The sequence below is a fragment of the Strix aluco genome, chromosome 6 (assembly GCF_031877795.1).
Source record: "Strix aluco isolate bStrAlu1 chromosome 6, bStrAlu1.hap1, whole genome shotgun sequence".
Lineage (NCBI taxonomy): Eukaryota > Metazoa > Chordata > Aves > Strigiformes > Strigidae > Strix > Strix aluco.
Genome location: NC_133936.1, coordinates 31,157,644 through 31,170,216, shown reverse-complemented (window position 1 = coordinate 31,170,216; position 12,573 = coordinate 31,157,644). Strand labels below are relative to the sequence as shown.

Genomic DNA, 12,573 nt, shown 5'->3' with positions numbered 1-12,573 from the left:
GAACACAGTCACTCAACGTTAAAATCAAATATAAAAATCAATTACTGAAAAGCTTCCCCAAAAAAGCACTTAAAACAATAGTAGAAAAGTTTTCTCCTAAACTTATTTGTTTGGCATAAAGTGTCAGAATATGAGACATAAGGCTGCTAAATCATTAGGCCTGGAATCTTTATGCTTAATATTAAAGCTACAATACTCTGTTCTCAAAGGAAGTCACAGTCTTGCATTGTGCATCTGCCAATTACAGTTCAAGTTCTAAACAGAATTTTACCAAGCAAAAGCACTCTCCTAGCTCATGCTATGCACACAAATAAAAAAGTACAAAACCATGGGTTAACTCCTGATGCTAACGAATGAGCTGCCTAGACATTTAAGAACTTAATTTTCATTGGGTTATATCAGATAGCACTTCACAACTTTGACTTTTCAGGTGCACTTACGATGACAGTTTGGGGAGGATTAGACTAGTTATAAAATATGTATAAACCCAGAGACAATGAAAATGAAGTTACTAACAGACTAAAATACCATGAGATTATGTTTAAATTACAATCCTTTCATTTGCTTACCTAGAAATAGATTCCCACTTTAAAGATACCTTTCATATAATTCACCATTCTCTGTATTATTGTCTTTGAAAATATCAAAGTCTGAAATAAAACTTATTACAGTAATATACTAACAAAATAATGAATCCTAAAACTTGGACAACTGCCCAAGAACTTTTGACTTCTACAGTAACAGACATGAAAAAGGGTTTAACTCCCTCATCAGAGAGCACATTTTTCACTCATCTTTAGAGTAAAAACGGACTGGTAAAATAATAATGTATTTAGTCAGAATGCATTTAAACCACTAACCAAGATCAAATTGAACAGCAAAATGATTATGTAAATAATCAGAACCAACAGCACTCGCCATACAACTATACCCACTATTAGAGGATTAAAAAGAAAAAAAGTGTTATCAACTAGATATGAATAATTGTTGACAAACATCAACAAGAAGATATGACTATTCAAGTATGCAAAGGTTTTTGTTGTTGGTTTACATTTTATTTGGGATTTTTGTTTGTATGTTTGTTTTAAAGAAGCCAGGATTTTATACTGGCTTCAAAATACATGGGGGAGGTCACATGAATGGGACATGCACTTCAAGAATGAGTCAATTTTTTTTGGCCATTATATACTAGATGTCACAATGTATATAATGTAATTGAGTCCTAGCTGCATGATGAATATCAATATTACATATTTTTACCTCAAAGGTTATGGCAAGAATATTTTGCAATTAAAACCTGGACTGTCTCAAGAAAAAGAACAAAGCTTCAGGCTGTATGATCTCTTTCCAGTGCCACTCATGCAAGAGAACATTACTAGCGGAAAGTAGGTCTAAAAGAACAGAAAACTCAAGTATCAATATAGCTTGCTCTTCCAAGCTACACACACACTCCTCTCATATCTATAATTCATTACTGACCATGGAAAGAAGTGTGTTTAAAGAAAGATTTTTCCATGCTACTTCTGTAAAAAAGTAGCATGGAAAGCATCAAGAATACATCCATACTCTGAACCAAATCTACATTCAATTCCTTTGATCCAGAATGTTCATAGCTCCGTAACAAGAGCACCTTCATTTAATATAATTAACACTCTGGGGAGCAGAACAGATAAAAGACAACATGAGATAAGGTGATCAGAACTGCGTAGGAAACATGCTTCCCCACCACACACACACACATACATTTTAACAATACTGGTAAACTCTGGAGAAAGGAAACTGGGCAACATGCTGACAAATACAGATTAAAAAACAATTTGAACTTCTCATGATGAGTTATTCCTGAATGCAGAGGTTTAAAAGACCAAATGGAAAAAAGACTGAGTAATACATTCAACAACTTAATGAAAGCATCTGCTCAGCAATGTATCAGCAGCCAGAAAAGAAATCAAGATGTTTGACCACACAGGAATGGTACAAAGTAAATCAGAAAACATGTAAGTAGAGCATACAAAATTGATAATATGCTCTTATTGGAAATACTGGCCTACATTTGATTCAAGCAATCTAAAAAGTAGTATGTGCAAGGCAGAAAAGTGGTTAAGGGGCAGTTAATGACAAAGATAATGAAAAATAACTTCTAACCTGGATAGGGGAATAATTTAAAAAATTCAAAGAAAAAAGAACTCCATGTCTTAGAATCACATGAAATTAAGTGGTAGAGAAGATAGAATGGATTTTTGTAACACAGTAAAACAAAATAAAACATTAAAATGTAACAAGGTAGAAATGTTAGACTGCTAACAGTATACTGTTTCTCATACTGTAAGAGTAGGGCTCATAAAATATCATGAGGGCAATAAGAAGAGGTTTTAGATAAACATTATAGCACCTGTTTTACATAATTACTTCTTTTGTAGAACAAGAAGAGTAAAGGAGAAAACTTAATGGTGTAAGCTAGCACTTAATTAATATGCTTTACAAAAAACTTCTAGGAGCATCTCATTCCTTAATTGCTCAGCATATAGGTATATACAAGCTCCATTCAGCTACTGTCAAGTTACATGCTAGACTATATTAAACAGTCATGGTATGATCTGATTTCCACACTGGAAAAGGGGTTGACTCTTAGGCTAATCTGATCCCAAGAGAAAGTAAAACCAGTCTCAGGAATGTTCAATTTTGGTAGATTACTTGTACTTATTTAAAAGTACATGTATTACAATATGTTTATTATAAGAAATGTATATCACAAATATCATTGTGATTCCCTTCTATCCATCTATGTAAATGTATTATTCTATCACAATATATAAGCTGCCATTTTGGTAAGGACATAAAAAAATAAATTAAAAAACTGTTGTCCTCAACAAATCAGAACTACAACTGCAACCTGGCATTAGAAAGAGGCAAAAGCATTCTGTCAGAACTCTCTTTGCCATACAGCTCCACAGCACAGAGAAACAGAAACTTCCACAAAGTACAAAACTGACAAAGGCAGGGAGAAACAAAACATTATCTGGACACTTATTCATTTAAATCATCAGATCAAGCATTCTCTTTAATAGAAATAGAGCCCTCTTCCAACTCCAGTTCTTAGGTAATTTAATTGCAAGCTTATGCAGACAGACGTGCATTCCAACTTTAAAATATAAATGCTGACGTATTCTATACGTGGGATTTAGGCTGCCAGCCTTATTAAATAAGCCTTAGTCATGCAAAATAACTTGGGTAAGACATTTCTTCCCTGCCCACTCTGACTCACTAGTAATAACCAGGCTAAAAAACTTTCTTTTTGGATACCAGAACAAAGAAAGTTATGTGAAAATGATGGGAGAAAGCCTTACCTCATTGAAGTCAAAGATGATTGACAATACTCCTGAAAATTTTCATGGTACCATACTTGCACAGTGAGCTCTGTTTCTTATCAAAAAGGTTGCACCAATTTCAGCTGCTGCCAAATGAAGGGTACAGAAAGAACACAGCCCATCTGCTCCAAAACCCCTCCTCTTAAGCCCTAAATTGTCTTCTGTGCCTTTTCAAGCACCAGAAAGCTCAGCTGCCAAACCTATCTTTCTACAATTACTACACGTGAAACTACACTTTGCATATACAAACTTGCTGAAGACAAACAATTAAGGCAATGTGAATGAAAATACAACACTGAAAATAGACACTGTGTAACAGAGCTTAAAAAATTATTTTAAAGCTGATGTTTTCATTGTATTGCACAGAGTAGTTGTAGAAAGACATAGATGTCAGGTGACTAGAGAGAAATTTAAGTCTTGTTTGCCTCACAGAGTCTAAGAACCTGAATAAAACACAGTCGTACACTTGTAGCTAAACCCCTCTCTTAGGAGTTCATGCAATGAATGAAGCAGAAAAGAGAAGAACTAAGATGATTGAGAACATGGAAGGAGACATTTGTCTTCTGTATGTGAAAAAGGTACTCCTCTACTTCAATTACAGGATTTGGGAACAATAATATAATAAAGACATTATCCTGTAGCCTTAAATACAGCAAAACACATACTATTCTATTATAAAGACTCGACGCACTTTAAAATATATATACACACGCACACGTAGGTTAGCCATAGAAATGTTACCTTATTCTCTCAGCACCAGTTTCCTTAGAAACAACTTCATGTAGTCATCCTACACTAAACCTAAAACATTCTCTTGTCAGGATCCTGTGTGATAACCCATCCTACGCTAAACAATACAGGCTCGTCCTCCCTTTGCATCAGTTCATATGCAATAACTCTTCCTATGCTAGTTTGTGTGCAACTCATGAATTTCTTTACTTACGAAAACACTCCCATGCAAATTACTTTCCATGTAACCCTACCTCTCCCAAGCACCTTCTTGGTTCACAGTTTTGGTTCATGAAGTAAATTAAATCTAGAAAGACTTAACTAAAGATAAAAAATGCATAGTAAAAATGAAGCCTAAAAAGAAAAGAAAAAAAACTTAACAGCAAACTAACCCTTGCAAAACCACACTTAAGGGACGCTCACTGTTAAGTATGAAAAATGCACAGGCACGAGCTAGGAGAAATCCTGAAACAGAATTCTATGGGAACAAAACCAAGACAATTTTTTTTTTTAAAAAAATGAAATCACAACAAAAAAACACCACCAAAAAACCCTCAACACATACTTTGGAATAGGACTGCAAACATTATGCTGAGAAAGATCACTGTCTTGCCTAAAAAGGAAAGAAATGCATGCAGAAACAGTTCTAGAAATACAAAGTGTAGATTCTAAGCAGCTTCCCATTTTTGAGCTGTAAAAATGTCACTTAATAGAAATAAATGTCTGTTATATTTTGAAAATAGCTATAAAAAAAATGAAGTCCTCTATCAATTCCAGACCAATAAAATATCAATACATATTTCTCACTGCAGTATCTACTACCAACTGTAATTCACACAAACTGTAATTTAGGTTACATATTCATTCATTAATTTACCTAACCTCCTTTCTTCTACCCTAAATATTACCAAAGAAATCTAACCTAAAGGATCCTGTGCTGAAAGTCATGAAATCCCTCATTCTAATCTTTCCAACTTCCAGATGGTAAAGCCTTCAGCTCCAGGAAGTAGAGTATAAGTAAATGAAGCTGAGGTGACAGATTTCCCCCCACCACCCATACACTTATTTACACATCTACAAACTCCTAAATGAGTGGAATCTTCAAATTTATCTGAATTTACGTCAGTTATAGTTAAAATTATGTCATATTGCTGATTTTTTTTTAAATGATACAGTAAGAATACAAAGTTCCAGCATAAACTTTCAAAATGCCACAGTTAAAGGTCCATAAGCATTACAATTTCTTTACAAAATGCCATAAATTTCATACGTGAGACTCAGATGCATCATTCACATTTAAAATGTATGGTCTTCAGGATAAAATTAATTCTGATTGATATTCTGGTCTTGCTTTTCCAATACAAGTTCCCAGACTTTAAAAAGCAAAGTGAACAACAAATATAGTTACATGAAACATCACTGATCTCACCACTACTCGTCAAGACAACACGACTTCAGAACAGCACAGATCTCTTCCGCTTGACCTAATGGAATATATGAGGCAGTTAAACCCTGCACACAAAACATGAAGAGGACTTAAGTCACACACAGAGGCTGCTTGCTATTCACAGGTAAAGCAGAGTAGCGTCAAGAATCCAGAAACATAAGATCTGCTTCAACTTTCAACTTTCCGTCAAAACTGCTCAGACCATATCTGCCTACTTTCAATTACTTTACAGGAAATAACTTGTCTTGTTCCATGTCATGCATCATAACATTACTTCAGTGTCAATCATTTTCAGTCTCACACTTGTTTTCTGCAAGCTAGAAAGAACAGAAAGAACAATCTCACAAAATGAGAAGAAAAACACTGTTATTTTATATTGAGATTAGACAGCCTGTATAAGTCAGAATTTCCACACATAAGTAATACATGTTCCTAACCATCTTAATTCTGTACAACACAATCCATTAAGAGCTACCTTAACATCAACTATCCACATAGCTGACCCGGTTGATTAAGGTGACTGCTATAAAAATTGATGATCATGACGAGCCCTACTAACTTCACTGGGATTCCTCCAGAGCAAGAAATTACATGGCCTTTGTTGGACTCTCTCCTTCACAGAAAACAGACAAAGAAGCAATGCCTCTAAAGAAAGCGTAGCTCTTTTTATACACCTGATTAGAAGCTCTCATGAAATTCTGAAACTCAGCTTACTATAATTGGCATTCTGTGGCCTATCACATGAAAGTATATGCTACTTCTCTGTGAAATAACTGTATGAGAATTAAAACATTAGTAAAGGTAAACTAGTGCAACAACTACACCAGGTTCCCCTTTTGTCTTGGTATGAGTTTAATAATTAATCTTCATGTTGAATAGTTAAACACAATGCATATTGCTTACAGTCATTATTCTTCTACTGTTAAATCAATATTAGAACAGAACAGAGAGACTGACCAGTTGTAAGGAAGGACTAGTTAATATTTTAGTGTGAAGTGGTAAATTTTTTATATTTTTTTAAAATAGTGAGGAGCACTAAGTCACTAACATATGTGGGGGTGTTTCTTGGTGGGGGGGGTGTTTGGTTGTGTGTTGCAGTTTTTTTAATCTGAAATTTAAAGTCTTTTTTTTTCTGGGGCAAAACTTTGCAGACAATCTCTTTAGGAATGCAATGTATTCCTAAAGGAGTGCAGGCCAAATAACTTAAATCAACCAGATCTTTTATGCACCTTGTTAGGCAAGACTTCCCATAATACTTTTCATTTATCTAAGCTATAGATCAGTATTAAAGAAAAAAAAACAAACCCAAACCCAAAACCAAACAAAAAAACAGCCAGCCTTCCACAGGGTATAGCCTTGATGACCTCAACTGAAATGCACAGTCCTATTCCCCCCCGACCCCGACACTGTGGAAACACGAGCAAGAGCGAAATATTAAATGCATACTTTTCACGGATATTTTCTACTCACAGCCTGAACAAAATTAAAAGGTTTTTTGTCAAATACTGCCCTAATGTATATTCAGAAAGCAGGAGTCTTCCAAGATTACAAAAAATTATAGATTTAACAGCCAGCATTAAAAATCCAGACAGCTAGCTTCATGAGTACCCTTCCTCCAGTTTGTTTGGTGTGGAGGAAGGAATGGAATTTATTTATACATGGTCAATTTTACAGTGCTCTAGGTTTTCAAACATATTTTCTTGCACTTAAAGCAACAGCAGAAATTCTCACCAAGGACTCAATGTCCTAAATGTCAGCCATCTTTACATAACCTCATCCATACACAGAGAAACTCTGGGGTTTTGTTTGTAGTATTAAATAGTTTTCCTGCTAAAAACAAACTTTAAAAGCAGTTGGTAGAACAGTGTTTTTCCTTCCCACAAGTCTCCTGAGTAAATTTACCTTCAGAAAAAAACAGAGATGGCCTTACATGCAAACATGTCAGAGTTATACTACTGTTTTCCACAACATTCATTTTCTTTAGAAAATTCTATATATTACATCTACTTGAAATAGAAATACATCCACATGAGCTATACTAAACATAGTTTCCTTATTCTTTTACAGGTAGGTCACACTACCCTTCTAGGTAATGTTTATGATTTTTTTTTTTTAATTATTTTGGCAATAGAGCAAATTCAGTTCATTTTCTTCAAACACATCATAAAAATTTTTTAATCAAAGCCTGAGTTTAATTAAACAGCCTGTAAAAAGTGTCACTCTTCTGTTTCCCTATGAAATTGTGCTGATAGGAATCAGCAGCATTTACCAAAGTTCAAACAGCAGACACCTGAAATTGTTAAGATTATACATTTTTGGTATAAGGAATACACTCATTGAACACTCTTCATACAGCATGCTTCACAAAACACATGCAATCTTTCAAGGGCAATGTAGACAGAAGGTTTAGAAATACTGAGGTTATTGGAATGCAGACAGCAGACCTGCAGAGAGAGCATTGAGTAACTTCTTGAAAAGTAGGGTTCATCAGGTATAAAGCCAAAACAAACAAAACAAAAAACCAAAACCACCACAACAACAAGAAAACAACAAACCAAAGCCAACCCACACAGTCCACATGTGACTACTTCAGTACATGAGAAAACTGTTCTAAACAAAATACAAACAGAGACCTAACACCCTGGTACTTGCAATTATGTGCAGATTTGCAAGTTAAGATGATTATGCAATAATTATGTCTTATCAGTGAGCAGCAGGAGTTTCATACTTGTGGGGAAATCCTCATGCTTTTTCCCTCATCTGCCAGCTATCCAATTGGCACATTGAAAAGACTTCTGTAGCCATATTTTAATGATTGTTTCCTAATCAGTTCTGTTTCATTCGAATAATTAAAAGCACAAAATAAGATTGTAACTTCAAACATTCTCCTGCAATAAAAAAGTAAATGCTAATAAAAACCTTCATTTTCCATAGATGCAATGCATATGGATAAACATGTAGAATTTACTTATAGCACCATCACGCATTTCAGAAAGCTAAAGTCTGCATTCACAGAGACAGAGATAACCATCACAATCTATTCAAAGTCAACACACATTACTAAAGCAGAATGCCCCAACAGTTCATAGAAATAGCAATAAAATATTATTGGAATTCTGCATAAAGACAGTAGATGCAGGAAAAATATTCCGTCTGTCAAAAGCAACTCATTGGAATATGAATTGGAAATATCTCAAACCTGATAAAGCTGAAAACTCTTTAAATGGCAATTGAGGTTTCCTAATTAGCACAGTAATGTCCATTTAGGATCTGTTCCCTCCTCTCTCTCACAAGACCAAAATTTATTATCAAAATAAGCTATCAAATACAGTCTTTGGTAGGTTACAATCATGGGAGTATCATCAGTAGAGAAGAGCAGTTGATTGTCACACACACACACATCTCCACCAGCCAAATGTGGTAAAGTTCCTACAAAACATTTCAGTATAATGACAAGCAGCAGTGCTGAAGAAGCTCTTTCCTAGCAGCTGGCAAAAAAACCCCCAACAAAACAAAACCCACATAGCACCCTCACTGACCAACAGATAATTTTAAAGCTTTCTGCAGCATACATTAAATCTTAATTTATTAGATTAAAATATTATCTAGAGGCACCCTGCTCTTTACTCGTTTCCTTGAACTTCCTTCTACTCTTCTTATACTGAGCCCAGTATTCTGTCTTTAGCACAGACCAATACCTGCAAGTCTGAGAAAACGGGCACAGAGGAAATAAAAAACAACCTTTGAACATTTGGTTAATTATCCATTGCCAAATAAGGGGGGGGGGCGGCACCACAAAACACCCTGTGACAGTCAGCACAATACTTGATGACACAATTTCAACAGCATCAATGCCAATTAGTATTGGCCACTGATCCCTAACTCAGTCTGGAATCCATCTGCAGACCTTAGCCCAATTAGGACTTTATGCACAACAAATGCAAAATGCCACTGTTACACATTTAGTTTTCTGCCTTAGCATCATGAGTTTTAGTCAGTTTAAATACTGAAGTAGCTAGAACAAAGGGTAAAACTACAAACAAAGTTAATGTATAAACATTATTATGGAATTTATTAGAGCATCTACAACCATTTTCCTAAAAATTCCAGAGTCTAAGTTTGGGCTAACCTGACAAGTTAAAAAGTAGACATAAAATGCTAACATTTCAATTTCAATTAAAAAGGGAAATTAGTGCAATAATTTTAGTTTTGCCATGTACATTGTAAAAATTAACTGCTAAAAACCATAGCAGACCTGTAGCTAACTGAAAGGATTTAATCTATAGAGAGGTAAAAAGCAAACACGCACTCAAAGTGTTTAGTGCAGTGACTCCTGGAACACAGGGTATGTGTTTATAACGCAGCTGACATTTGAATGATTTAAACACACAGATGCCTCAAAAACATTTTTCTGTGGCTTAGGTGACTGTAAGAATCCAACAAAGTTTCATTTTTGTATGTACAAAGAATGACTTGCATACATATTTCCACGATTGATGCAGAAAAGGTACACATTCTGTGATGGTAGCAGTTATTCTCACTAGGACTAAAGGACTACAATGCATATTCCAAGTCTACTCAACACCTGCACAAGCAAAAGGGCATCTCAGTTACTTCTGCAATTGGTCTTTTGAAGAGTCACAGACAACAAGTTGTGTCTAAACTGTTCACATTCCAGCAATCAGCTGGACAGACTGGGCAAATTATTTTAAAATTTTTATTTGCTGTCTCAAGTTCTAATACTGGTTATGGTGAGGAGAAAGAATATCTTGTTCTCTCCTTCTTCCCCAACCAAACAAAAAGAAAGATAGAAAGTTCTCTTATTCCACCGATAAACAGACGCTTCTCAAACTCACCTGGTATTTACAGTAACCTGGATGAAGGCAAAGTTGAAGTCACAGCACATGAAACAAGCCTTGGAAGGTGCACAGATCTGAGCAAACACAAAAGGTAGTGGCCTGCTACTAGCCATCCTGTTCACTGGAGAAATGCATGTAACAGTTATGACTTAAAGGAAGGCTTGCTGTCACAGAATGTCTATGAAAATAAACAGCACAGACATACAGCTTATGAATTTTTAGCTTAAATTGAGTATTTTAGGTATTTTCTACTTTCATTCAACTTAGCCTCCAGCCCAGGATTCCCATCTTTGTTTGTATTTCCATACATAACACTTAATGGTTTAAGAGATTTTCATGAAGCTCTTGAGACTCTGACATGGCAAGATCTGCGCTGCAGTCTGCTGCAGTTCATTAACATGAGTTAAGCTATTAGAATGGCTCACATGAAGTTTGACAAAAACAGCACCTCATTCTGCAATCTTCCCAAGAAATTGCCACAGATATGGTTTAATAACTTCCAGAAACTTAAGTATGTTACTATTTGAAACTATTGCACAGAGGCAACATTGAAGAGAGACCATCAGGTATCATGGTTTGTCAGTTACATAACTGTGAAAAGCAATGGACACACAATTAATAACCTGGAAGCAGCTTCTGAAGCTCAGCAATTTTGTCTAAGGCTTGTTCTATGCTAAGAGCAAGAAACAAGCAACTTAAAAAAAAAAAAATCCATGCACATAAGGAACTAGTCATTTTTCCATTCCACATATAAACCCCGCCTCGGTCTCCTCTGAGTCCACATTTAGCTCATGTCTCTATGCTGTTCCGGCTCAACTGAACATCTTAAAAAAAAAAAAAAAAAGGCAATGGAAAGTTCTCCACTGTTACACAGAGAAATATGAGCTTTTGCTTGGATAAATCCTTCACCAACATGACTTACATTTCTATATAAAAGGACACATTATTATTACTTAACTCCTCAATCACATCTTGTGCGATTTCACTACAGTAAATGGACATTAATCAATTATCTGTCTATCCTGCTGCTGTTATTAGAATATTAACAGTTTGAAAAGATATTAACACCCTCCCTTACTCTTATAATATCATTGTTGTACAAAAGACAGACTTGTACTATCAAGACTGGATTCTAACTACAAAACACATGCATTAGTTTTGTCTACTAAAGTTCAGTTTTACATACTTTAGCAAAGTAACATGGTTACAACAGAAGTCTGAAAATTCACACTCTAAACTTAATTCTGCAGAAGTATAAATCTTAGCATTGACTTCAACTGTGCCAGAAGCATGAAGAATTTTCATCTGCAAAATGTGGGTAACCACACTTGTCTAGTGATCTGGTATCTTTATTTAAGTTACGTGCAGATATTAAAGACCAGTACAACCGTTCTAAGTAGGGAGCTATTTTTATTTACTATTTTTAACTGCATGTGTCTTTTCAACCATAAAGCATGAGGGACAAGAGTCATATGCAGAATCATCAAATATTTTTTTAAAAAAGTATACCCCTTACCTGGAGTAGTAAAGAGATAGCAAAACTCAAAGCTGAACATCTAGATTTTTCTTCTTTGCCCTACTCCAATGGCATCCACAAGGATGCTTGATAAATTGCTCGCTCCACTCCCTCCATAACTAGGTTTACATAAAGCCTCCTACTTTCTGAAAGTTATTGACCCTCCTATGTTCAGCCATCGTGATGTTGCTACCACACTGTCTAAAGCAGATAGTGGAATTACCAGTGTAGTTTACACATGGGGCATACTGGTCATAAGATACCAGATCTTCACAAAGTTCATGTTTAAAAAAATTCTAAAAAAAATAATTTCTAGCTAATTTGTTTTAACATGCAGGAAATATTTAAATTTACAGAGACAAGATAACTTAATCTATTTCTAAAATAAAATCTGCTACACTTATGCCCACATGTCTCCAAAATTCTGTGCTTAGGATATTTAGGAAGGTTGCCTGAATAACTACTATGAGTTTCTTCAGAATTTTTTCTAAAGCAAGTTTTCTACCTTGTGGCCCTATTCCAAATCAGAACAGAGGCAGGCATGCAGAGGGTCTGCTCTCCAGCCTCTCCTAAAGCTCAAGATATTCTCAAACCTAAAGGAGACAGAAAGGACAAAACAGAAAATAAGATGAGGAAATGGAAAGAAGAAACTGA

General features: G+C 35.2%; 1 protein-coding gene across 19 annotated transcripts in view; it reads right to left on the bottom strand.

The window, feature by feature from the left end:
* HYCC2 (hyccin PI4KA lipid kinase complex subunit 2) overlaps positions 1 to 12,573 on the bottom strand; it is a 61,122-nt gene that overhangs the window by 39,670 nt on the left and 8,879 nt on the right. For 3 of the 19 annotated variants that reach the window (XM_074829471.1, XM_074829472.1, XM_074829469.1), the window contains one exon: positions 5,506 to 5,581. The exons of 10 other annotated variants lie outside the window; for them this stretch is intronic. The gene's annotated coding sequence lies outside the window, so the exon portion shown is untranslated. Of the gene's footprint in view, positions 1 to 3,347; positions 4,654 to 5,505; positions 5,582 to 8,113; positions 8,137 to 10,400; positions 10,525 to 12,573 lie in introns of those variants that run through there. 6 more of the 19 variants (XM_074829475.1, XM_074829477.1, XM_074829473.1 and 3 more) reach the window with 6 other exon arrangements.